The sequence below is a fragment of the Glycine max genome, chromosome 7, assembly GCF_000004515.6.
Source record: "Glycine max cultivar Williams 82 chromosome 7, Glycine_max_v4.0, whole genome shotgun sequence".
NCBI classification, from domain to species: Eukaryota; Viridiplantae; Streptophyta; class Magnoliopsida; order Fabales; family Fabaceae; genus Glycine; species Glycine max.
Genome location: NC_038243.2, coordinates 31,906,768 through 31,933,429, shown reverse-complemented (window position 1 = coordinate 31,933,429; position 26,662 = coordinate 31,906,768). Strand labels below are relative to the sequence as shown.

Sequence of the window (26,662 nt, the reverse complement as noted above, 5' to 3'; positions counted from 1 at the left end):
CTATATAAAAGAATAGGTCGTCAAAAAGCCCAAAATGGAATCCTATATTGTTGACACGTCGCTTGAATAAGGGCAAAATGAGAATTTTGTAAAATAGGCTATCAAAAAGTCCAAAATGGACATCATATATTATTGACACGTCGCTTAAACAAGAACAAAGTGGGAATTTTGAAAAAAATTACTATTGAATATAAAAACCCGAGTGAAGTGGAGCAATCCGTGCGTATGCACGAGTAATCTATATCTATCTACCTATAAAACTATATAAAAGAAAAGACCGTCAAAAAGTCCAAAATGGATATCCTATATTGTTGTCATGTAGCATAAATTGGGGCAAAATGAGAATTTTGAAAAAAAAATTACTATTGAATGTAAAAACTGGAAAGAGGAAGAGAACAATAGGAGAAATGCATGGGACAGAGCGTACTGCGTACACGTAGCAACCAACAGGTGAGGGAAGGATCTTTGTGAATGTATATATACAAGTTTTGATGATGCCAAAGTATTCACTTGATGAGCTCAGATTGATTCAAAGTCAAACAAACAATATCAAGAAAAGATAAGGCCTTAGTCAATTTGTTAAAAGAATCTCATATTGATTGCTATAAGTTTTTGGCCTCAAAGTTTGTTTTAAAATGTTTTTATCAAAAGTTGATTAGATCAAAATAAAATATTTTTGAGCTGGTAATCGATTACCGGGTTCTATAATCGATTACCAAAGACAGAATGCACATGCCTTTTTGAAATTTTGAAATTTTGAATTTATTTGAATTCGAAAACTGTGTAATCAATTATCAAAGATTCTGTAATCGATTACTAGTGAAGAGATTTCAGAAAAACTTTGAAAAGTCATGACTCTTCAAAAATATAACTATGCAATTGATTACTAGAATCCTGTAATCAATTACCAGTGGAAAAATTTCAAAAAATATTTTTGAAAAGACACATTTCTTCAAGTTGTTTTTAACAGGCACAATAGAGCCTATATATATGTCTTTACTTCGAAAAACATTCAAAGATTTTCAAAAAAGAAAACTTAATTGTCAAAATTCTCTCAAAACAATTATTGGCCAAACACTTGTAAATCTATTGAGAATTTTTCTAGGATCTTTAATTTGTATCATCTACTCTAAAAGAGAGAAATTTTTCTATACATTTCAAAAACTCAATTGTAATCAAGAGATTGTTCGTCTCTTGGCTTGTGAGGATCTTGAACATAAGGGTGAGGGATCGCAAGGTGTGTTCAAAAGTTGTAAAGAATTTACAAAGGTAGTGAAAAATCTCAAGTAGGTTGCTTGAGGACTGGAGGTAGGCACGGGAAGTGGTCGAACCAATATAAATCAAGTTTACAATTCTCTCATCCCTTATCTCATTTATTTTATTGCAACTAATTTTATCTTGCACGTTTTAAAAGAGCATTATTAAATTGATTGTTGTTTCTTCTTCTGCATTCTGAATCGATTATATATCATTTAAAAAAGAGATTAAAACTTGTTAGTCGAAGAATTTTTAAAACTTAATTCACCCCCTCTCTTAAATTATTGAGGCCACTTGTCCAACTATCTTAACCTTTGATTTGTAGTGCCACGTGTTCTGTGAAGGATAGTAAAAATGGAGATGTCCATTTTTTTTAGTAATGGAGAAGATCCAAATCCTTTTATTCACCAAAAAATAGTTTGAAAAAAAAATAAAGATGATTTTTTATATTTTTTTCTTACAATTTTCATACTTTTTGGAGTATTTTACTTTTTAATTTAAGCACAATTTCAGTATTAAGACAAAAAAAAAAATAGTGGAGCAACCCGTACGTATGCACGGATATCTGCTAATTATCTCTAAAATAAATGTTCTCTTATTTTAGATTTTAACCGATGTTTTAAGAATACTATATTTTATTTTTGTTGAATCAAAGAACACTGGTTGGCATGACCCATTTGAAAAATATTATAATTATAGAAAAATTTCATATTAATATCTAAGTTTAACTAATTTTTTAATATAAACTTAAATTAGTCGATAAATTCTAATAAATAGGGACAAAAGATACTTACAATATCTATATTAATAGTTTGATTTATGTTACACAAAGGTTATATATTAATAGAGACGTTTCTAATGCTTAACATTTTTTAATCATTAATAAATTATACTTTATGTAATGAAAGTTTAGTTCATTTTCATGTTGGGAGCACAAAAATTTCTTGAACTTGGTTGAATTATGAAACTATCAAAATGGGTGCTAGATTGAAATTGAAAAAAAAAACATTCGCACGTAACTAAGGAAAATTTTTAAATTTAATACCAAAAGTTTCATTTTTAAGATATTACTCATCTTATATTAGGAATTCTCCATTGAGTTTAACTCCCAATTTAGCAATTTCATAGTTCTAGGAGCTATATGTTTTACAGTTTCAGGAGTGTATTATTTATTTATTATTTTACTTTATGGTTTAAATAAACATAAATATAACTATTATCTTACCCAAATTAGAAGTAGTATTTTTTTTTATAAGACACAATCAATAAATATCTCTTTTATATTAATTATTTTTATTACAAATACACTTAAAATTAATTGAATGATAAATAATTAAAAAGGAGAGAAATATTAATGACAAAGATAATTTAAAAAAAAGATATTATAAATAGGAGCAAAGTGATATTAATTTAAATGATGATATAGATCAAACCTTATCATCAAATACTTTTATGTGTTGTAAAGTTATTGTTTATTATTATGATATGAATCGATAATTAATTTAAATGAAAAATGTGTTTTTAATCTTTATACTTTCAGTCAAACGTAATCAATGTTCTTATAATTTCATATTGATGAATTTAATCTTCAAAATTAATTTAAATGAATGTGAATTTAGTCTGTTTTAATTTAACAAAAAAGAAAGAAAAAGATGAAGTCTTAGACATGAGGGTAATCCACATGTTTTTAAAAGTTTGGAGATCAAATTCATTGATATTAAAGTAGAAGGATCTTGAACACATTTGGAGAAAAATATAGGGACTTAAAATATTTTTTCCTTAATTTAAACAAAACAAGGGTGTCTAAAATGGTATTTTCAAACCGCAGACAAACAGGAGAGAAACATGTGACATTCAAAGTGTTGTACTGTGGAATATGCCACTCAGATTTTCACAAATTGAAGAATGATCAGAGTGATTCCATCTATCCACTTGTCACTTGGTATGATTTCTACTTTTTGACAATATTTGTGTTTGTTACAATAATGTTTTTTTATTAATCCAGTGTAAGAAGCTTGAAGTGCCTAATTGAGTTCATGATATTGGATGAACAAATTACAATTGTGGGATTGTTGGAGATGCAATATAGGTAGGAAGCAAAGTAGAAAAGTTCAAGGCTGGAGACAAGATGGTTGTGGGATGCTTGGTTGTGATAAGAGAACACTTAGGATTGTCTTGAAAGAAAGTATAAAGAAAAGGAAATTGACCCTAACCACGGCTTTCCGATAGAACCAACACTATGAAGTTCTTAACCCAAGAACAAAGGAAAAACTCTCACAATAGAGAAACTCTCAAATTTCATTAATCTTCAAATGCATTGATAGTTGCATGCTATAATAAATTCCCACTAATATGCATTTACCAAATGCATTGATAATTGCATGTCACTAAATGAAAATAAATTTCCACTAGCCACTAAATGACCTAGAACATTCTAGAAAATATTTATTAAGGCTAAGAGAAAATGAAAAGTCACCAGAAAATTCAACCAAAAAATAGTATGAAAACTACAAATAAAATGACAAAAATTGGACTTAGTTATTATCTAATCAACCCAATATTAATAGTCCACCAAAATTGATCAACTTGGCCCATGGATGCTACTTGTTTTGTAAATTGGGCTTCCCAAAGTGATTCTTCAAGTTGGCCTTAAAGCATCTTCATCATTTTGTAGGAAAGTGATCCAATTATGTGCAACCCTTAATTCAAATTGGTTTTCTTTCTCTTTGATCTTTAGAATTAGGCCTTGCAATGCTTGCTTCATCCTCTTAGTCTTGAACCTTGTCATAGAACCTCCAATCCCTTGTAAAGGATCATTAGATGGTTGCACCTCTATCATTCCCTCCCTCTTCAATAGGATTTATCCTCGAATCTGATATGTTACCTACATCATATAAAGATAGACCGGCCACATTAGATGTAGCACTTATGTTACCATATTCTCTTGGCAAGTCCAGCTTGTAAGCATAGTCATTTATCTTTTCCAGAACTTGAAAAGGCCCATCTCCTCTTGGTTGCAACTTGGATTTTCTTTGAACAGGAAACCTTTCCTTCCTCATATGAACCCAAACCCAATCTCCTAGTTCCAAAATAACTCTAACGTGACCCTTATTGCTTTCTTTGCATATTGTTCATTCTTCTTCTCAATGTTGGCTCGAACTTTTGCATACAACTCCTTGATATAATCTTTTTTTTTCTTACCATCAAAATTAGCATACTTATTAGAAGGCAAAGGTAAGATATCCAAAGGATTCAAAGGATTAAAGCCATACACAACTTCAAATGGAGAATATGAAGTAGTAGAATAAACAAGACCTATTATAAGCAAACTCAACATATGGCAAGCATTTCTCCCAGTTTTTGAAATTATTTTGAATGATAGCACACAACAAGGTGGTAAGTGTCCTATTTACCACTTCAGTTTGTCCATCTGTTTAAGGATGTGTAACAATGGAAAACAAGAGTTTTGTTCCCAGCTTATTCCACAAAGTTCTCCAAAAATGAGTTAGGAACTTCACATCTCTATCACTTACTATTGTTTTTGGTAGTCCATGCAAACACATTACTTCTTTAAAGAAAAGATAAGCAATATGTGTTGCATCATTGGTTTTGGAACATGCAATGAAATGCGTCATTTTATAATGTGATCCTTTTTGGATCAAGTGGCCTCGGAATAATTAAGAAGGGGGGGTTGAATTAATTATTACTGAACCTTTACTAATTAAAAATCTATCCTTCTTAGGCTTTTACTATGTTGTTAAGATAGTAAAGAATAGAAATAAAAACTTAACCAAAAGTAAAAGCGATAATTAAAGTGCACAGCGGAAAATAAAGAGTGTAGGGAAGAAGAAGACAAACACAAGAGTTTTATACTGGTTCGGCAACAACCCGTGCCTACATCTAGTCCCCAAGCGACCTGAGGTCCTTAAGATTTCTTTTCAACCTTGTAAAAAAGCCTTTACAAGCAAAGATCCACAAGGGATGTACCCTCCCTTGTTCTCTTTGGACAACCTAGTGGATGTACCCTCCACTAGAACTGATCCACAGGAGATGTACCCTCTCTTGTTCTCAGTCACAACAACCCAAGTAGATGTACCCTCTACTTGTACCACAAAGGATGTACCCTCCAATGTGTTAAGACAAAGTTCTCAAGCGCTTAATCCTTCGAAACTTTGTAAAGGGAAAACAAAAGAATTCTCAAGCAGTTAGTCCTTTGAAATCTTTTGTTTTAGGGAAAGGGAAGAATCAAAAGAATTCTCAGACTGTGTCATTTTGAATTCTTTGACAAGGGAGAAGGGAGACACAAAAGAATTCAGGCGGTTAGTCCTTCGTTCTTTTGGAAAAGGGAGAAGAGAGACACAAAAAGAATTCAGGCAGTTAGTCCTTGGAGAATTCTTTTTGGCAAAGGGAGAAGAGAATGAAAAAGATGAATAACACACTTTTGTTTTCAAGGTTTGGAAAACCAAAAAACTTTTGAAAGCTTTTGGTAAAGGAAGAAGAAAGAAGAAGAAGAAGTTCAAGAAGATGTTTAAAGAGATTCAAAGAATATGTGGAAAAGTTGTTTGTAAAGGTTGTCAAAGATTGTAATGAATATTTTTAAAATGCAAGTCAAGGTCTTGCTTTTATAGACTCTTCAAGTCTGGTCAAGAAAACCATTAGAAGAGTTATAACCTTTAAAAAAAACTGAAAACCATTGGAAGAGTTACATCTTTTGATTTTTCTTCAAAACTTGTCACTGGTAATCGATTACCAAATCCTTGTAATCGATTACACAAAGATTTTTATGAAAGGATGTGACTCTTCACAATTGAATTTAAATTCCGACGTTCAGATGCACTGGTAATCGATTACCAATATCTTGTAATCGATTACACCATTTTGAAATCAATTGGAACATTGTAAATTCAGTTAAAAGCTTTTGAAATCAAAACTTTGCCACTGGTAATCGATTACAGGAAACTGGTAATCGATTACTAGAGAGTAAAAACTCGGGTAACTTAGAAAATTTTGTGAAAACTCTTTTGAAAAAAAAAACTGTGCTATGTTTGTTTTTTGAAAAATCTTTTCAATACTTCCCTTGTGAAGTCTTCTTGATTTCTTCTCTTGGAACTTGAATTCATCTTTTCTTGAATCTTGACATCAAACTTCTCTTGATTCTTGAATTTGTTCCTGATTTAATCTTGAAATCATTCTTTGGGCTCTTTGTCAACATCTTTGTCATTATCAAAACTTCTTGAATCAACTTGATTCATCATCATGAAGCTTGCTTCTACAATCCTTACTAGGAGTGGATCGCTTGATGCCAGTCATAGAGTTTGGATGATGCCACTTCCAGAGAGGGAAGATAAGTCAGGGTAGACACCACAAGGATTACCTTGATAAGTCTGAGATTAGTTCAACAAGGAACACAGAGAGAAGCTCTCACAAAATATTCGCAAAATGCCAAAAGTTCATCTATTGAAAACGAAATCAATACATATAGTGTATCTGAACAAAAAATAGAAATAGGCATGGGCCTTCAAATCAGTTTGGGCCAAAATGACAAAGAAAAAATAGAAATATAAAAAAAAAACATATTTGGTATGGGCCTTCAAATTAGTTTGGGCCTTCAGCAACAATTAATATTCTTAGTAGTGCCTCTGCCTCTGGGCTTTCAAATTAGTCTGGGCCTTCAGCAAGAATTAATATCCTTAGCCAATTGGGCCTTGTTAAGTATGTCTGCTACCATTTGTTGGACGATACCCATTGGCTGTTTGGTCCTACTCCTGGTCATAGGTCCCTGTATTTGGGCAGTTTTAGGATTCTCATCATTTTACTAAACCTATCAACAACAAAAAATATATTGTCTTTATCACCTTGAGACCAAGGTAGTCCTAACACAAAATCTATTGAAACATCAGTCCATGGGTGATTAGGCACAGGAAAAGGTGTATAGAAGCCATGGGTCATGACTTTAGATTTTGCTTGTTTACATGATATGCACTTGTCATAAACAAATTGCACATCATGCTTCATGCTAGGGAAATAAAATTGCTCATGCATAATTTCTAAAGTCTTTTTCACACCAAAATGTTCCATCATTTTACCACCATGACTTTCTCTAACTAACATTTCATGCAAGGAGCACACATGCACACACAATTTATTTTTCTGAAACAAGAAACCATTATGTCTATAATAGTTCCCAAAAACATGTTTAGAATAAGAATCCCATACTTTGCCAAAGTCAGAATCATTAGTATACAATTCCTTCATAAACTCAAAACCAAACAATTCAATTTGCAAAAAAGTAAGCAAAGCATACTTTCTAGACAATGCAACAACCACTATGTTTTCCTTACCATTCTTGTACTTGATCACATAAGGAAACATCTCAATGAATTCCAACCACTTGGCATGTCTCTTTTGAAGCTTACCTTGGTATTTTAGAAACTTCAAACTTTGATGGTTAGAATGAATTATGAATTCCCTTGGCCACAAATAGTGCTATCATGTCTACAAAGCTCTTACCAAAGCATACAACTCTTTGTCATACATGGAATAATTCAATGCTGCCCCATGAAGCTTTTCACTAAAGTATGCAACTGGTTTAGAGTCCTGCATCATTACAACCTTTATTCCAACACCAAAAGCATCACGTTCAATTTCAAACGCTTTATCAAAATTAGGTAAACAAAGCAAAGGTGCATTGGTCAACTTATCTTTCAATAAATTAAAAGCTTTCTCATGTGCATCGATTCACTTGAACACCACATTCTTTTTTACAAGTTCATTTAAAGGTGCAACTAGTGAACTAAAGTTCTTCAGAAATCTTCTATAAAAACTTGTTAAACTATGAAAACTTCTTACCTTATTAGCATTCTCAGGTATAGGCCATTCCCTAATTGCCTTTACCTTTTCTTCATCCACTCTTATTCCTTTTGAGCTAATGACTAAACCCAAGAACACAACAAATTCAAGGCAAAAAGAACACTTTTTAAGATTGGCATGCAATTTATTTTCTCTCAAAACATTAAAAACAACATGTAAATGATCAAAATGTTCCTCTAATGTTTTGCTATAGATCAAAATATCATCAAAATACACCACAACAAATTTTCCAATGAAAACATGCAAAACATGGTTCATTAATCTCATGAAGGTACTTAATTAAACCAAATAGTATCACCAACCACTCATATAAACCATATTTTGTTTTAAATTTTTTTTCCATTCATCACCTTCTTTCATGCAGATTTGATAGTATTCACTCTTCAAATCCATTTTAGAAAACACAGGCGAACCATACAATTCATCGAGCATATCATCCAATCTAGGGATATGGTATCTATACTTTATAGTGATTTTATCTATGACTCGGCAATCTGTACACATTCGCCATGTCCTATCTTTCTTTGGAACCAAGATCATAGGAACAGAAGAAGGGTTAAGACTTTCCCTTATAAATCCCTTTTGCAACAACTTATCAACTTGAATTTGAATCTCCTTTGCTTCTTTTGGACTTGACCTATATAGACTGGTCAGTTTGGAAGTGAAGCACTAAGAATGAAGTCAATTCGATGCTCAATACCTCTTAAAGGAGGAAATCCATATGGAATTTCTTCTAGAAAAACATCAACAAATTCCTGTAACAAGGAAACAATCTCACAAGGCAAAGAAGAGTTAAGATCGTTAGTAAAATAAACATCCTTGTACATGAGTACAAGTAGTTGCTCTCTAGCCATCAGAGCACTCTCAACCTCTCTTTTCTTTGCAAATACACTCACTTTCTTGTTTTTGTCTTCTTTGTCTTTTTTTTTATTCTTTTCTTTCTTTTTCTCACTCTCATTTTTCTTTTCTTTTCTCTTTTTTTCTTGAATGCTTAATTGTTCTTCTATCAAGTTACACTCTCTTATAATTCTAATTTGATCGGCATAGGCCTTAGTAGGGCGGAGAGGTGTTAACACAATGATACCATTGTTCAAAACAAGAGCATATATATTTTTGTAACCATCATGGGTTACCTTTCTATCAAATTGCCAGCCCTAGAAGTATATATGCCCAGCGTGCATAGGTACCACGTTGCAAAGAACTTCATCCTTGTAATTACCAATGGAAAAAGAAACCAACACTTGCTTAGTCACCCTTATGTCTCCATAAGTCTATATGGATAGGGTGCTTTAATGTGGGCAAACCCAATTTCTCAACCAACAAGGGCTAACAACATTAATACAACTTTCACTATCAACGATCAAATTGCATACCTTGTCTTTTGTGTGGCATCTTATATGAAAAATAAGCTCATGTTGCTCCGAATCACCGTTGCATGCCTAGTAACAAGCATATCTCCATTTACATGTTCAACAACATCAACATCACTGCAATCCTTCAATGGTGGCATTTCATCATCACTTGAGCTCTCAGTCTCTGTGTCTCCATTGCCCAAAAGTATCATGACTCTTTTATTTGGACATTGAGAAGCAATATGTCCAACTCCTTGACACCTGAAACATTTGATATCACAAGATCTAGAAGATTAATTCATTTCCATTTTACCTTTAGGTGCAACAAATGAATTTTTGGACTTAGCTTCATCTTTTAACTTTGTCACAGATTTGTTGTTTTGCCAGTTTGACTTCCATGAAGAAGTGAAAGAAAATTTAGAAGTACTCTTAGTTGAAAATGTCTCACCACTTGAATAGATTTGTGCAACAAGTCCTCCATCTCCATATAATGATGCAATTCTACCACATCGGTTATCTCCTTCTTTAGACCTCCAATGAATTTGGGCATAGTTTCCCCACGGTCTTCTTCAACATTGGCTCTAATCATGGCTATTTCCATCTCCTTGTAGTAGTCCTTAACACTTTTCCTCAGAATAATTATGGCAATCAAACACATGTTCAACCTTTATCTCCCACTCCAAATACAACTCAAGATCGTTGTTACCTTGAAACGTAGGGATTGTCATCTTAATGCTCCCCAAATGATTATCTCTTCTTGGTTCACCTCTTCACCTTCTTCCATGACTTCTTGCATCTGAATACTCCTTCTCCTCCTCTTCTTCTTTAGAAGTTGACTGTCTACGACTTTTAGATCTGAATGGAGATTGTAAACTATCCAATCTCAAGTTTAAAGCTTGAAATTATTCATTAATAACTTTAACAAACAACTTGAGATCCACTCCTTCGTCTCCACTCATGATTAAAATTGTTGCAAGAATTGTGTAAGAAATGATCATAAATGGACAAATAAACATCCTCACACAAACACTCTCTCACATGTTTACACTCAATAATTTTTTTTCACTTGTGTTTCACTCCTTTTGGCTCTTTCCCTCAAATAATCTCACCACTCTTGCCTTTTACCACTCAACTCCTCCTTATGAACTCTTACGTAAGAACCCTTTGGGGTTGATTATGCACGACAATACACAAAAAATTATCAATGAGAACTTTAGTGAATAAGAACAAACAAAGCACAAGGAATTTACGAAAAGTGTTTTTCTAAGGAGAATAAAACCAAAGGAAGATTGATAGAATAAGAAGAAAATAAGAACAATAGTCACACTTTTTTTTGGATTTCGTTTTCATTTTTCTCATGTTTTTTTCACTTTTTTTTTCTGTATGCATGAATTTTTGTTATAATATATATAATGTTAGACAAGTGGCCTCAGATATCTTAAGAAGGGGGGGTTGAATTAAGATATCACAAACTATTCCCTAATTAAAAATTCTAATTTAATTTTAACCCAAATCCCAAGATTCCTTTTAAAATGAATTCCTAAATAATTATTCAAATTAAACTTACTGAATAGAAGCAATAAGCAATAATAAATAAAAGAGTTTAAGGGAAGAGAAAGTGAAAACTCAGTTTTATACTAGTTCGGCCACACCCTTGTGCCTACGTCCAGTCCCCAAGCAACCCGCTTGAGAGTTCCACTAACTTGCAAAAACCCTTTACAAGTTCTAAACCACACAAGGACAACACTTCCTTTGTGTTCAGATTGCTTTACAACAAGAGACCCTCGGTCTCTTAATCCCTTTTTAGAAATAAGATGAAGAGAAGAAGAAATCTCTCTTGAAAGAGATAGATTGAACAATGGAGCACTCAAATAATTCCTTATTGAATTGCAAGTGTATAGGCCAAGGAATTTTTTAAGAGGATAAGACAATTTTTCTTTTGAGAGGATAAGACCTTTTTGTTCTGAAAAATTCTAAGCAAATTCGTGTTCCAAGTCACATATAAATAGACCCTTGATGGTCATTCAAAAACCATTTGAACATATGTGACTCTTGAAAATTATTTTCTGAAAATCTCCTCTGGTAATCGATTACAAGACTTGTGTAATCAATTACAGGCTTTAAAATTTGAATTAAAACGTTCAATAACTACTGGTAATCGATTACCATCCAAGTGTAATCGATTACACATTGTAAAATTTGAATTCAAATTTCTAATGGCTGTTGTAAATATTTTCAGCTACTGGTAATCGATTACAATGCTCATGTAATATATTACATGCTTTCAAAAGTATTCAAAATCATTTTAAAAGCATTGCAGGAAGTGTTTTGGCCACTGGTAATCGATTACATCGTCTGGTAATCGATTACCAGAGAGTAAATCTCTTGTAAAATCATTTTAGCTTAAATTCATTGGCCAAACCTCTTATTGTTTCAACTTGGAATTCCCTTCCTAAATCTCTAAAGATTATCTTGATCATATATCTTGAATTTCTTGGACTCTTGTCTTGAATTAAACTTGTGAAGCGCATGATCCTTTGGCATCATCAAAACATCAAAATGCCTTTGCTTCTACAATCTCCCCCTTTTTTATGATGACAATTTAATTCCTGAAATCAAGATACAAGATAGAATATATACAAGATAGATCGTTCACTCATTCCATACTCCCCCTATGTTTTGGAATTTATGATCTCTTGATTTCTAAGCTTCTAATTTCTAAGCTTCTAAGCCCTGTTTCTCTCCCCCTTTGACAACATCAAAAAGCCAAAGTACGTGGTAATCAACATAAGGCAGAAAAGAAGAATCAAATATAACTAAAGTTCACATAGCCATTCACAAGTCAAAATCAAATATAATTCAGTCATAAAATACTAAGTGCCAAATACTGAAATATAACTAAAGTTTAGAGAATAATGACTTAAAACGTAGCCAAATACACAGCTTAAAATAAAAGATAATAATAATCTAAATCTAGGAAGGTGGTGGAAGGTCGAAGCACCGACGAAGATAACTCACATCCTCTTCAAGCTGAGTGATGCAGGTATCCATTCCTTCAAAGCGAGCATTAATAGATCTATTCGACCATCCAAGGAATCAAAACGTTCACCAACATAGGTGTGAAGGCCTCGTAATTCCGAAAGAACTTCATTCATGAGGGCTGAGGAATCATCTCGTTGAGGCGGAGGAGAGGGAGTACATTCGTCTTGCGGAGGTTGCGCGTCCTTCTTCAACCATTGCCCATCCATGTCCTTACGGTAGCCAAAGGAGGTTACTGCACCGGCACCAATAGCAAAGGAGCGTTTAACTAGCAGAAAAGGCTCCAAATCCAAAGGAATTTCAAAATGTCGAAGAAATAAAGTCACAAGCTGAGGGTAAGGGAGAGGTGCACCAGACCACAATGCCTTATGCATGCAGTAACAAATCAAATGGGCCCAGTCGATTGGACGACCGGTTAAGAAAGCCCACATCAGAATCAAGTCCTCCTCAGAGGCTTGAGCGAGATTAGAAGAACGAGGCATCAGAATTCTAACAATATTATAATGCATAATGCAACAATCAAATGTCAATGACCAGGCAAGCAGTCTGTCGGTCATACCGCCTGGTCAATGCAGACCATGCGGCAGACATCAAGACTAGAGTAATCAAACTTCCAGTCGTCAACAAGAGTACCCTCAAAAGGTGCACCCTGACTAGGTAGTTATGTCAGAGAAAAGAAAAGAGACTCATCAATAATCATAGGGATACCATGCACCACAAAAATTAAAGTTTCATCCTAAATTTTGAAGTTTGAGTAAAAGACTCGTACTAACTCATGATAATATGGTAATTTTAATGACATAAAAGGAACCAGACCAGTGTTTTGAAACACTTGATAGCAATCAAATTTTTCCCCATCAAAAAATTCAAGGTCAAGATATTTGGGATCAAGAATTTGACGAGATTGAAAGAGAGAGGAATACCGGATAGGTTGTTCATCAGATGAAAATAGTGTAGAGGATGACAAGGATGGTGGAATTGGTGCCGGGGATGCTCCGGTGGCTCCGGGACGTGGTGTTCTAGTTGTCGCAGCGGAGGTGGATGAACCCTTGCGCTTCTTGGATGATTCGGCCATTTGGTGAAGTTATTGAAGATTTCGATCGGTTCAAATGAAAGAGAATAAAAAAATGATGAAAAATGGGCTTTGTGGGAAGTGATTTGGTTGAGAAACGAGTGGGATATGATGTTTGGAAGTTTTGGGAGAAAGGGGGCGCCGCAACTCGTGATTTTCATCACTGCAACTTCTGAAACGTGGCTATTTGTAGAAGATGACATTATGTAATGGATTACAAGGTTTGGTAATCGATTACAGGAGTACTTAGCCTTCTGGTAATCGATTACAGGATGCGGTAATCGATTACAGGCTATTTGTTCTTGTGTAATTGATTACACGTAATGGTAATCGATTACCAGAACATGAACTAGGCTTTTTCCTCTAAAAATTATCTATGTCTATGCTAAAAACATCTAACTATACCAATCATTAATACTGATACTCATTTAATTCAATCAAACAAGCATTAATCACATAATAATACACCAATCAAACACAATCAAAATCTTATAATCAAATACAATCAATCAATCATTAACCATAAATATTTCAATCAACCAATCAATCCTTATCTATCCAAATCACTAATATCTAAGAGGCCTAATTCTCTTCTAATGGAAAATAATGTTTCTTTGGGGAGAGGTTTTATGAAGATATCAACAAGCTGATTCTTTGTATCAACAAATTCTAGCATACAATCTCCCTTTAGAACATGATCTCTTATAAATGGTGCCTAATTTATATATGCTTGGTTCTAGAATGTTGAACTGGATTTTTGGAAAGATTAATTGCACTTGTATTATAACACCTAATAGGTATATGATCAAGAAGGATTCCATAGTTAGAGAGTTGTTGCTTCATCCATAGAATCTGTGCACAACAATTGCCGGTAGAAATATATTCTACTTTTGCAGTGGATAAAACAACACTATTTTGTTTCTTACTATGCCAATAGACTAGAGCAAATCCAATGAATTGACAAGTTCCACTTGTACTCTTTCTATCTGTTTTAGAACCGGCAAAGTCTAAATCAGAGTATCCTATTAAGGTACATGTGGAATTCCTAGGATACCATAAACCTATATTCATAGTGCCTAACAAATATCTTATGATTCTTTTAACGACACTAAGATGTGACTTTTTAGGGTTTGATTGAAATCTAGCACACATACACACACTAAACATAATATCAGGTCTGCTAGTGGATAAATAAAGAAGGGATCCGATCATACCTCGATATTGCTTAACATCTATTGACTGACCGGTTTCATCTTTATCTAAATAGCAAGAAGTGCTCATTGGTGTAGCCATGTGCTTAGCATTTTTCATCCCGAATCTGTGAATTAACTCTTTGCAATACTTGGATTGATTGACAAATATTCAAGTCTTGGTTTGTTTAATTTGTAATCCAAGAAAGAAATTGAGTTCTCCCATCATTGACATTTCAAACTCATTTTGCATGTCATGAGAGAATTCCTTGCACAATAATTCATTAGTAGATCCAAAAATAATATCATCAACATAAATTTGAACCAATAAAATATCATGTAATTTTCTCTTTATGAAAAGAGTAGTATCTACTTTGCCTCTAGAGAAATCCTTTTCTAAAAGAAACTTACTCAGACGATCATACCAAGCCCTAGGGGCTTGCTTTAAGCCATATAGCGCCTTTTTTAATCTAAAAACATGATTGGGCTTGTCTAAGTTTTCAAATCCAGGGGGTTGATCTACATATACTTCCTCTTGAATAAAGCCATTTAAGAATGCACTTTTTACATCCATTTGAAGAAGCTTAAAGTTCATTATGGATGCATAGGCTAATAACATTCTGATGGCTTCTAATCTAGCAACTGGAGCATATGTTTCCTCATAATCTATCCCCTCTTCTTGATTATATCCTTTGGCGACTAACCTAGCCTTATTTCTAATAACTATGCCATTTTCATCTAATTTATTTCTAAACACCCATTTTGTTCCAATGATTGGGTAGTTTTCAGGTTTCTCAACTAACTCCCAAACATTATTTCTTTCAAATTGGTTTAGTTCTTCTTGTATAGCTATTATCCAATTTTCATCTATTATGGCTTCATTTAAATTTTTAGGTTCAATCATAGATACAAAAGCCATGTTATTGCATAAATCTTTGAGAGAGTGTCTAGTTGTTACCCCTTTTGAGATATCACCAATAATGTTGTCAATGGGATGATCTCTTAAAGCTTTCCACTCTCTTGGAAGATCATTATTTGCTTTGACTTCTACTGGAGGATCTTCATTGCTTCCTTCTCCTTTTCCTTTAGAATCTTGTCCATGAATGTGCATTTATTCTAAATATTCTGCAATATCATCTAAAATATCCTTTCTTGGAGAAATAACATTAGACTCATCAAAGGAAACATGAATTGATTCTTCAATTGTCATTGTTCTCTTATTATAAATTATATAAGCTTTACTATGCAAAGAATATCCAAGGAAAATTCCTTCATTTGACTTAGCATCAAACTTTCCTAAGTTTTCTTTTCCATTGTTTAATACAAAACATTTGCAACCAAAAACATGAAGGTGTAAGATGTTTGGTTTCCTACCATTGAACAGTTCATATGGAGTTTTCTTTAAAAAGGGTCTTATTAAAGCGCTATTCATGATATAGCATGCAATATTGACGGCTTCAGCCCAAAAATATTTTGGAAGAGGAGTATCATTTAATAAGGTTCTAGCAATTTCTTCCTAAGACCTATTTTTCCTTTCAACAACTCCATTTTGTTGAGGGGTTTTAGGTGCAAAAATGTTATGTTCAATGCCATGCTTATCACAAAATAAATCAAATTCTTTATTTTCAAACTCACCCCCATGATCACTTCTAATAGATATAATTTTGAGATTTTTCTTATTTTGAATAACTTTTGCAAGTTTCTTAAATGCTTGAAATGTATCATTCTTATGAGTGATAAATAGTGTCCAAGTATATCTAGAGTAATCATCAACAATGAAAAGTGCATAATAGCTTCCACCAAAACTCATAATTCTAGAAGGACCAAACAAATTCATATGTAATAATTGTAATGGTTGAGTAGTTGAAACAATGTTTTTGGATTTGAATGAGACTCTAGTTTGTTTTCCCTTTAGACATGCATCACACAGTCTATCTTTTTCAAATTTCAATTTAGGCAAACCAACAACTAAATCTTTTGAAATTAATTTATTTAAGTGTTCCATGTTTATGTGAGCAATTCGTTTATGCCATAGCCATGGATCATCATCTTTGCTAAGAAAACATTGATTATTATCTAGTTTTTGGCTTAAGTCTATCATATAAACATTGTTGACTCTATACCCTATATGCTTTATATTAGTATCATGTTTATGTTCAATGAGACATTTTTGAGAATCAAATGATACTAGATAGCCTTTATCACATAATTGACTAACACTAAGCAAACTATGCTTTAGGCCTTCAACAAGTAGAACATTCTGAATGGAGTTTGAAGAATTAGTACCTATTTTTCCAACTCCAAGAATTCTACCTTTGTTGTTGTCACCATAAGTTACATGCCCTCTTTTCTTGGGAGAAATATGTGTGAACTTTGATGCATATCCCGTCATATGTTTTGAACATCCGCTATCTATGTACCATTTCTTCTTCAAAGATACCTACATGATCAAGTTTGAGACTTAGGTACCTAAACTTTATTGGGTCCTTGTGTGTTAGTGTTAACTGAAGATCCTTTTGGGACCCATATCATTTTAATATTGTTGTAATTTTTCTTAAAATAACATGTAGATGTGCCATGCCCTTTTCTTCCACAGTAAAAACAAGTGATGAAAGGAGAATTATATTTTTGTGTGGAAGCAAAGAAATTTTTGTAAAATTTTTGTTATTTTTCAGGTTTATATCCTATTCCTGCCTTACCAAAGACATATCTTTGTTTTCCTAATATGACATCTAAGTTATTTTTACCAATGGAAAATTTAGCAAGTGAGTTTTTCAAATCTTTAATTTCTTTTTCATACTTGCTACAACAGTTACATGAATTAGATATTACTTTTTCATCAGGAATAGTAGAAACATAAACTTTATCATTTGATTTAGAAATTGAAACTTCAGTTTTAAGATGATCTAATTCTTTATTTAGTTTTGAAATTTCTTTTTCTAAATCTGAAATTGTTTTCTTAGAAGATGAAACTAATTTTGCAAGTTTGATTGATTCTCTACACAAATCAGCAAATGCATCTTGTAATTCATCAAAAGAAATGGATAAGTTGTTATTTGAAGATGTTACCTCTTCATCACTTTCATAACTTTTAGCCATTAGACACAGGTTTATCTCTTCATTTTCTGAATCCTCGGGTGATTCCATATCATTGTCATCCCATGTGATGTAGGCCTTCATCTTCTTTTCACTAAAATTTTTCTTTTCAGATTTCTCCATTCTTTTCTTGAAGATCGGGCAATCAACCCTCAGATGTCCAGGTTGATTGCATTCAAAGAATTTTGGAGTAGAGGATGAATCTTCTGTCCTTCTTTTAGATTTAAAATTTGGTCTCCTTTAATTTCCTCTGATTTTCAGGAACTTGTTGAACCTTTTTACAAAAAGGCTAAGATCATCATCTTCATTCAAATCAATTAAGTCTTCCTTATCACTTTCTTCATGGAATAAAGATGAAGCTTTAAGAGCAATTCCCTCTTTTTCTTATCATTTTCTTCGTGTTGATTTAATCTCAGTAGTTCCATTTCGTGTTCCTATAACTTTCCAAATAGTGTAGCAAGAGACATGTTAGATAAATCTCGTGATTCAGTAATGGCTGTTACCTTAGGTTGCCATTCTCTGCTTAAACATCTCAATACTTTATTTATGAGATCTTCATTTGGAAAATTTTTCCCTAAAGATGCAAGATGATTTACTATGTGTGTGAACCTCTTTTGCATGCCTTGTATACTTTCATTTGCATTCATCCTAAATAGTTCATATTCATGAGTTAATGTGTTTATCCTAGATCTTTTAACATCTGTTGTGCCTTCATGTGTTACTTGTAGGGTATCCCACATATCCTTTGCACTTTTACAGTTTGATACCCTAAAGTATTCATCCATTCCAAGGGTAGATGTAATTATGTTTTTGGCTTTTAAGTTAATTTTACTAGTCTTCTTTCTTCCTCACTCCAATCTTCCATAGGCTTTTCTATTGTAGCATTTCCAGCAACCATGGTGGGAATATAAGGCCCTATTTCTATGGCTTCCCAAATGTTTAAATCTATAGCCTCTATGAAGATTTGTATGCGGGTTTTCCAATAGTGGTAACCCACTCCATTAAAAATGGGAGGCCTATTAATTGAATTGCCTTCGGGGGACAAGTAGTTTGATGGGGCCATTAATTCTTGAAGCTTCTAAACTTTGTACAAGAATGAAGCTCTGATACCACTTGTTAGACAAGTGGCCTTAGATATCTTAAGAAGGGGGGGTTGAATTAAGATATCACAAACTATTCCCTAATTAAAAGTTCTGATTTAATTTTAACCCAAATCCCAAGATTCCTTTTAAAATGAATTCCTAAATAATTATTCAAATTAAACTTACTGAATAAAAGCAATAATAAATAAAAGAGTTTAAGGGAAGAGAAAGTGCAAACTCAGTTTTATACTGGTTCGGTCACACCCTTGTGCCTATGTCCAGTCCCTAAGCAACCCGCTTGAGAGTTTCACTAACTTGCAAAAACCCTTTACAAGTTTTGAACCACACAAGGACAACCCTTCCTTTGTGTTCAGATTGCTTTACAACAAGAGACCCTCGGTCTCTTAATCCCTTTTCAGAAATAAGATGAAGAGAAGAAGAAATCTCTCTTGAAAGAGATAGATTGAACAATGGAGCACTCAAATAATTCCTTATTGAATTGCAAGTGTATAGGCCAAGGAATTTTTTAAGAGGATAAAACAATTTTTATTTTGAGAGGATAAGACCTTTTTGTTTTGAAAAACTCTAAGCAAATTCGTGTTCCAAGTCACATATAAATAGACCCTTGATGGTCATTCAAAAACCATTTGAACAGATGTGACTCTTGGAAATTATTTTCTGAAAATCTCCTCTGGTAATCGATTACAAGACTTGTGTAATCGATTACAAGCTTTAAAATTTGAATTAAAATATTCAATAACTGCTGGTAATCGATTATCATCCAAGTGTAATCGATTACACATTGTAAAATTTGAATTCAAATTTTTAATGACTGTTGTAAATATTTTCAACTGTTGGTAATCGATTACAATGCTCATGTAATCGATTACATGCTTTCAAAAGTATTCAAAATCATTTTAAAAGCATTTTAGGAAGTGTTTTGGCCACTGGTAATCGATTACCAGAGGATGTAATCGATTACCAGAGAGTAAATCTCTTGTAAAATCATTTTAGCTTAAATTCAGTGGCCAAACCTCTTGTTGTTTCAACTTGGAATTCCCTTCCTAAATCTCTAAAGATTATCTTGATCATATATCTTAAATTTCTTGGATTCTTGTCTTGAATTGAAGTTGAGAAGCGCATGATCCTTTGGCATCATCAAAACATCAAAGTGTGTGGCGTCCCCAAAATAATGACTGGTTTAATAGTAATAATTTAAATATCAAAAACCATGGTAAATTTTTTTTTCTTCTTTTTTTTTTCTTCTTTTTCTTTTTCATTTCTTTCTCTCTTCACAATAATTAGGTTCAGAAGGAAAATCCTCACTATAGAGTCCTGAATGGCCAGTTCACAACTCTATTCGGAGTCATTTCTTTCTTACCACTCATAATCTCTAAACCATTTTGTTGTTTCAAAGGAAGAGTATACCAGCCATTACTTTAGGTCGTCACGTGAAAATAATAAAATAAAATACGGTCGGTAAACTCTTTTGTAAATAAAGTTTGCTAATGCTTTCTTTTCAAATAACAAGGTTAAACGTAAGTACATTCATCATTTAATAGTTGTCCAAAATATGAGAGTTTTACAAAATACATAGTGTCATCCAGAGCAAAGGTGTCCACAGTGGTGGCTTCAGCCACATGTATACAATCATCAAATTCCTATACAATAAGTCTACCCATACAAAAACAAAAGAGTAAACCTAACAGTCAGTCCTAGATACACCCACCCTAAAAAAGTATATAAAACTAGTCCGAAGAGCTGTCTACTATGATGAAGAGCCTCCACTGATCGCCATCTCTCCCGGGCCACTATCCTCCGTAGAGTCTGCCTGAGATGCCGACATGACTTCCTCGGGAGAATCCATCTCAGGAAGTGGGTCCTCATCACCCTCTAGAAAGTCAAGAGCATCCACAGCAGGCTCAGGAGGTAGTTCCTCAAGATCCTCCTCAGGGTCTTCCTCGGATGACGTTACCTCGATCACTTGGACTGACTTCACTAGACGATATGGTGTAGGCGTGGATAGTATCCACTCCACAGTGCGCTGAAGCGTGCGCGCGGGTTCATCTGGATGCACCAATGAAGTAGCCGGAAATCGAATCGTGCCCCGAAATCGGCACCTCGTGTTGCCTTCGAGGGTCTCCCAAGCTCCCTCTAGGCACTCCATCTCCACTCGATCATGGATTAGCTGCGCCACCATCACGATCTACAAGAAAGAAAAGAAAGGGGTAGACTCTTTCACGTGATATCTAACTACGTAGCAACACGATGCGTCCCATAACACTACATGCAAGTAAAAAGGGTATCTCTAGGCTTTTCATCTCTGGTAATCGATTACACAGCCTTGGTAATCGATTACCAGAGGCCACACTCGAATCACACAGCTTCAGGACATGAAAACCTGAAAAAGGCACTGTGTAATCGATTACACATACTTGGTAATCGATTACCAGTGACCTATTCCTTTGTGTAATCGATTACACATACTGGTAATCGATTACCAAAGGCCTCCACAATCTTCCAGTTCCCTCTTTAAGCCTGGTAATCGATTACATCCCTTGGTAATCGATTACCAAAAGCTCTCCTAGCTTCCTGACCTCGTTTTCAAGCCTGGTAGTCGATTACACCCCTTGGTAATCGATTACCAGAGGCTCTCCTAGCTTCCTGACCTCGTTTTCAAGCCTGGTAATCGATTACACCCCTTGGTAATCGATTACCAGAGGTCATCTTAGCTCCCTGCCTTCACTTTTGAGCCTTGTAATCGATTACCCACCCTTGGTAATCGATTACTAGAGGCCATAACCCATATATCACACAAGATTCACAGCTGGCCAGCCACCACACAAGCCTCCTTGTTTTGTGGTCTTTGTTCCTTTTATCTGTTGACTGCTAGGAGCTCGCCTGTTTAGGTACATCACAGGTTCTCACTGACTAACTATGCTCGGGTTGGGTCGGGATTGATCAAGCTTGGTTGTGGGCAATAGCACCCCACCTGACGTCCCCAAGGTCTCCTAACCCCCGCGACATATCTCCAGGTACCACTCTGTGGTCAACGAATAAAAGCAGGAAGTTTCACCCTTCTACACTTCCTCGTTTCAAGCTTGTAGGATTATGGGGTATCCATCACATGTGGTACTAGGTGGCGGTCGGGCGATGGTGCAAAACAAGTTTTTCCACATCCACAAATCACGTATAAACCCACCATCCCCTGTTGCCCACCTCCAACTGAGCTCACGTACTCCCACGTAGCCCATATCCTCGTTTCTCCCAACACCGGGTCCTCATCAATCCTCCCAAGCTTCCCCAACATCCAGGTAATTCAACATCCAAATCATCACAAACTAACAAACCAAGCAAAACAGGGCAAAGGCAGAAAACTCTGCCCAAAACTCAAACCAAAATCACAGCTTTTTCTCACTTAAAGACCCCAGTAACATTTCCTTTGTTCCAATTCGTTAACCGTTGGATCGACTCGAAAATTTTACTGGAAGTCTCTATTACATAAGTCTACATTTTGACCGTTGGGATCTACTAGCAAACATCCAGAACTCATTCTGTACTACTCTTTCCACAACCTGCAAATACATAGCATTTTTCTGCACTCAAGCAAAATTCTGCTGCACATTTCAACAGCAAAATTCTGCATAAAGTGCAGATTTCGAAAACCACTCTTTCCCTCATCCAATTTTGCCCAAATTGAATCCTACAAGTCCCAAATCATGTACCAATCATGTCTAAACCAAGGACAAGCTTCAGACCAAAGCAACTCAAAATCTAGGTATCCAAAACCCCTCAATTTAATGGATTTTCAAGGTTTGAGAAGTGAAATTGAGAATGAGGTAAATTTGGAGCAAACTCTCACCTCACACAAGTCTATAACATCAATTTAAACTTGCTCAAACTGGATTTACACCTAAAATTCCACCGAATCAAAATTTGACTCCTCAACACCCAATTTTACCCTAGAAATGGCTCTTTGTTCACTTTGGTCATTTGTTTTTCTCTCTAGCACAGCCCAAACTTTCTCATAAGTCCTAAATGACATTTCAAGCTAGGATTAACTCACTTTAACCTCCAAATGCCACTAAATCCAGATTTGGCCTTCCAACTCTCAAAACTCACTCTTTTTCCACTCATAACACCATATTCTCACTTTCTAACCCTAGGTTAACTCTACCCTTCATCTCTAACAGCTTTTCATAAGCAATTTCAACACATAAACATCACAAGCATCATCATAAAAACCCTAAAACTGAATGGGTAAGCTTAACTCATCCAAACATGGCAAGTTCAACATGCTTTCAACAAATTTCTTCACAAATAACTATCATGAAGCAGAAACCTAGCAAAACTACCCATCATATCTCCCAAAACCCAATACCCACGAAAATCAAATGAGAAAGAAGTCTACCCAAACCTGAAATTTCGAGGTCCCACACGTAGAGATGCACTTCACGACTCCGAAAATGCCTTCCTTTCACGATTTGGAGCAGAAATGATGACCAAAGGTTGGAGCTTTGTTGGAGCTTCAATGGTGGAGGAAGAAGAAGAGAATGGCAACGTGAGAGAGAGAGGAAAAGGCTTCTAAAATTTTGGGGCTGAGTGAGGAGAGAGAATACAGCTTTTTAGTTTAAAAGAAAGGCTTTTTCTCTTTTCTATTATTTTATTATAAACTATGCCACATGTCTCCATTTGAGTGGAGCAAAAAGGGCCCACTTTCTCTTTTGATGTGACCCATACACAGCCACAGAAAGTGAGAAAAATCTGACCCTTTTGAAACACTAAAATCCTTCCTCGGTTTGCGTGCCGTTTCTCTGGTTCCAGTTCCTCGCATTTCTCTGTGCCCGTCGGGGCCAGTTTTCGAAAGTAAGCAATATATATATCAAAATGCTCAGAGTGAAACCCCAAGCGTGGTTCAGAGGTTGGTTTTGTTAAATTTTAAGTCACACGCAAAACGATGATTTTTAGACTAATTAATTAAGAATTAACCTATAACCTCCCAGTTATGGATTTCTCTTCCTTAATTAGCCTAACCCGCGTATCTAGCCCCCACTATTCCTACTTCTACCAAGAACATATATGCATATACACTGAATAATACTTATATATATATATAATCATTCAAAATACACCGTTTACAAAAATTCCGGGTAGAAATTTCCAGGATGTCACAAAGTGCCTTTGCTTCTACATATAAAAAGAGAAGACAAAAAGATATTGATATTAGATAGAATTCAAAAAAGAAAGATACACTCAAAGAAGTAGAACAAAGGAAGATGAAACAATAATATAGAGTCAAACAAAAGAGAAAGAACAAACAAAAGAGGAAACACACAAGAAGAAAGAAAACACAAATGATGGATAACACCTGATTTCAAGAACCGAAGCTCAGATACCAAATTATAAGAGAAAACTTATGATCGTCTTGAAAACAAGTACAAAGAAAAGGAACTTGATCCTAACCACGACCAACACTATCAAGTTTTTAACCCAAGAACAAAGGAAAAACTCTCACAATAGAGAAATTCTCAAATTTCATTAATCTTCAAATTTTGTCTTTAGAGAGTACAAAAGTTTCCTATTTATAGGCTAATCTTGAAATGATATAATAAATTCTCACTAATATGCATTTACCTAATGCATTGATAATTGCATGCCACTAAATGAAAATAAATGACAATAAACATAAAAATAAATTCCCCTAGCCACTAAATGACCTGGAGCATTCTAGAAAGCATTCATTAAGGCTAAGGGAAAATGAAAAGTCACCAGAAAATTCAACCAAAAAAATAGTACGAAAATTACAAATAAAATGACAAAAATTGGATTTAGTTATTATCTAATCAACCAAATATTAATAGTCTGTCAAAATTGATCAACTCAGCCCATTGATGCTTATTGTCTTGTAAATTGGACTTCACAAAGTGATTCTTCAAGTTGGTCTCAAAGCATCTTCATCAATTTGTAGGAAAGTGACCCAATTAGATGCAACCCTTAATTCGCATGGGTCTTCTTTCTCTTTGATCTTTAGAATCAGGCCTTGCAATGCTTGCTTCATCCTCTTAGTCTTGGACCTTGTTGTAGGACCTCCAATTCCATGTAAAGGATGGGCTGATTGCACCTCTATTAGGTTAGGTCTTGCAAGTCGTGCCAAAACTGTGTCAACAATGTTGAGAATCATTGCCAACAAAAGATTCTCGCATATGGTGCCAAGTACGTGGATGACACCATTACGTATGGGGGGTTCTCTGACTTCATGGTTGTAGATGAGCACTTTGTTGTTAGCATTCTAAGTGGCCTACCTCTTGATGTTGCTGCTCCTTTCCTTGGTGCAGGCATCACGGTGTATGGTCCTTTGAGATATTTTGGGCTTGATAAACCTAACATGCATCTGGGTGTGGTTGGCCTTGGTGGATTAGGCCATCTAGCTGTCAAGTTTGCAAAAGCCCTTGATTTGAAGGTCAGTGTCATCATCAGTACTTCTCCAAATAAGAAGAAAAAAGCCATACAACATCTTGGAGCTGATTCCTTTGTGGTCAGTAGAGACCAAGAAAAAATGCAAGGGCCTATTATTAATTACTGTTAACAATTGTTTTTCTTTGGCGTCTTGGTTTTTGAAAATGGTCCACCCCCATGATTTTAGTTGCAACATCTAAGTTTTTCAAGTGGCTGGGACCTCAACAAGACCATAATTGTGACCGCATTTGTCTATAATTTTTTTTAATATCAAGAAATGTGACAAAACCTTAACTATGATCGTGATTGTGACCTCAATTTAAAACCTTTTGTTTAATAGTTTTCTAAGACATTTTTTTTTAAAAGGGTTTTCTTAACACCAACCTTTATTAGAAAACAAAATATAATACATAAACTTTCTTACTCAAAATTCTTCCACTCTTAATTGCTTAAAATTAGTCCTAAAGGTTGGCATTAACAAAATCTTTGAAAAAAATAATTTTCCTAAAACAATTTATCCTGAACATGCATCTACACAACAAATATAATTGGACAACTTATAATGTTCTTCGATAACTATATATATAGGCTGCAGTGTGCACCTTGGACGGTATAATTGATACTATCTCAGCAATGCATCCTCTCACGCCCTTGATTGATCTGTTGAAGTCTCATGGGAAACTTGTAATGGTTGGGGCACCTGAGAAGCCTTTGGAATTGCTACTCCCGTCTTTAATTATGGGTATGTATGCAAAAATATTTTCATTGATTTATGTTCAAGTTATCACTCACTTGAAGGTAGAGTTCACATGGATAGAACAACCAAGCACACGCATTATTTTATCTCAATTCCCTGACAAGGAAAGAGATATTTTATCTTGAAAATTCATTTGTGGATTTTTCACCATGATTTTCATATGCTACTTTCTTTGTAGTAAAAGCAGGAACTTTTTAGTATAGAACGCACTGCTGCATTTTTTGAAGATTAAAACCAAATTATAAAGCTTAGGACTTAGGAGTATTTCATATTATTGGCAGGTAGAAAAACTATAGCTGCTAGCTACATTGGAGGAGTCAAGAGACACAAGAAATTATTGATTTCGCCACTGAACACAATGTTAGACCTCAAATTGAGGTAATTCCTATGGATTATGTGAACATAGCAATGGAGCGTCTCCTGAATGCTGACGTTAAATATCGATTTGTGATTGACATTGGGAACATATTGAAACCTTGCTATTAGTTTTG

At 34.5% G+C, this 26,662-nt stretch overlaps 1 pseudogene; it reads left to right on the top strand.

Annotated features, from left to right (window-relative positions):
- The first annotated feature begins 3,065 nt into the window (after positions 1 to 3,065).
- Positions 3,066 to 26,657, top strand: LOC100781225 (probable mannitol dehydrogenase; annotated as a pseudogene).
- The last annotated feature ends 5 nt before the right edge of the window (positions 26,658 to 26,662 follow it).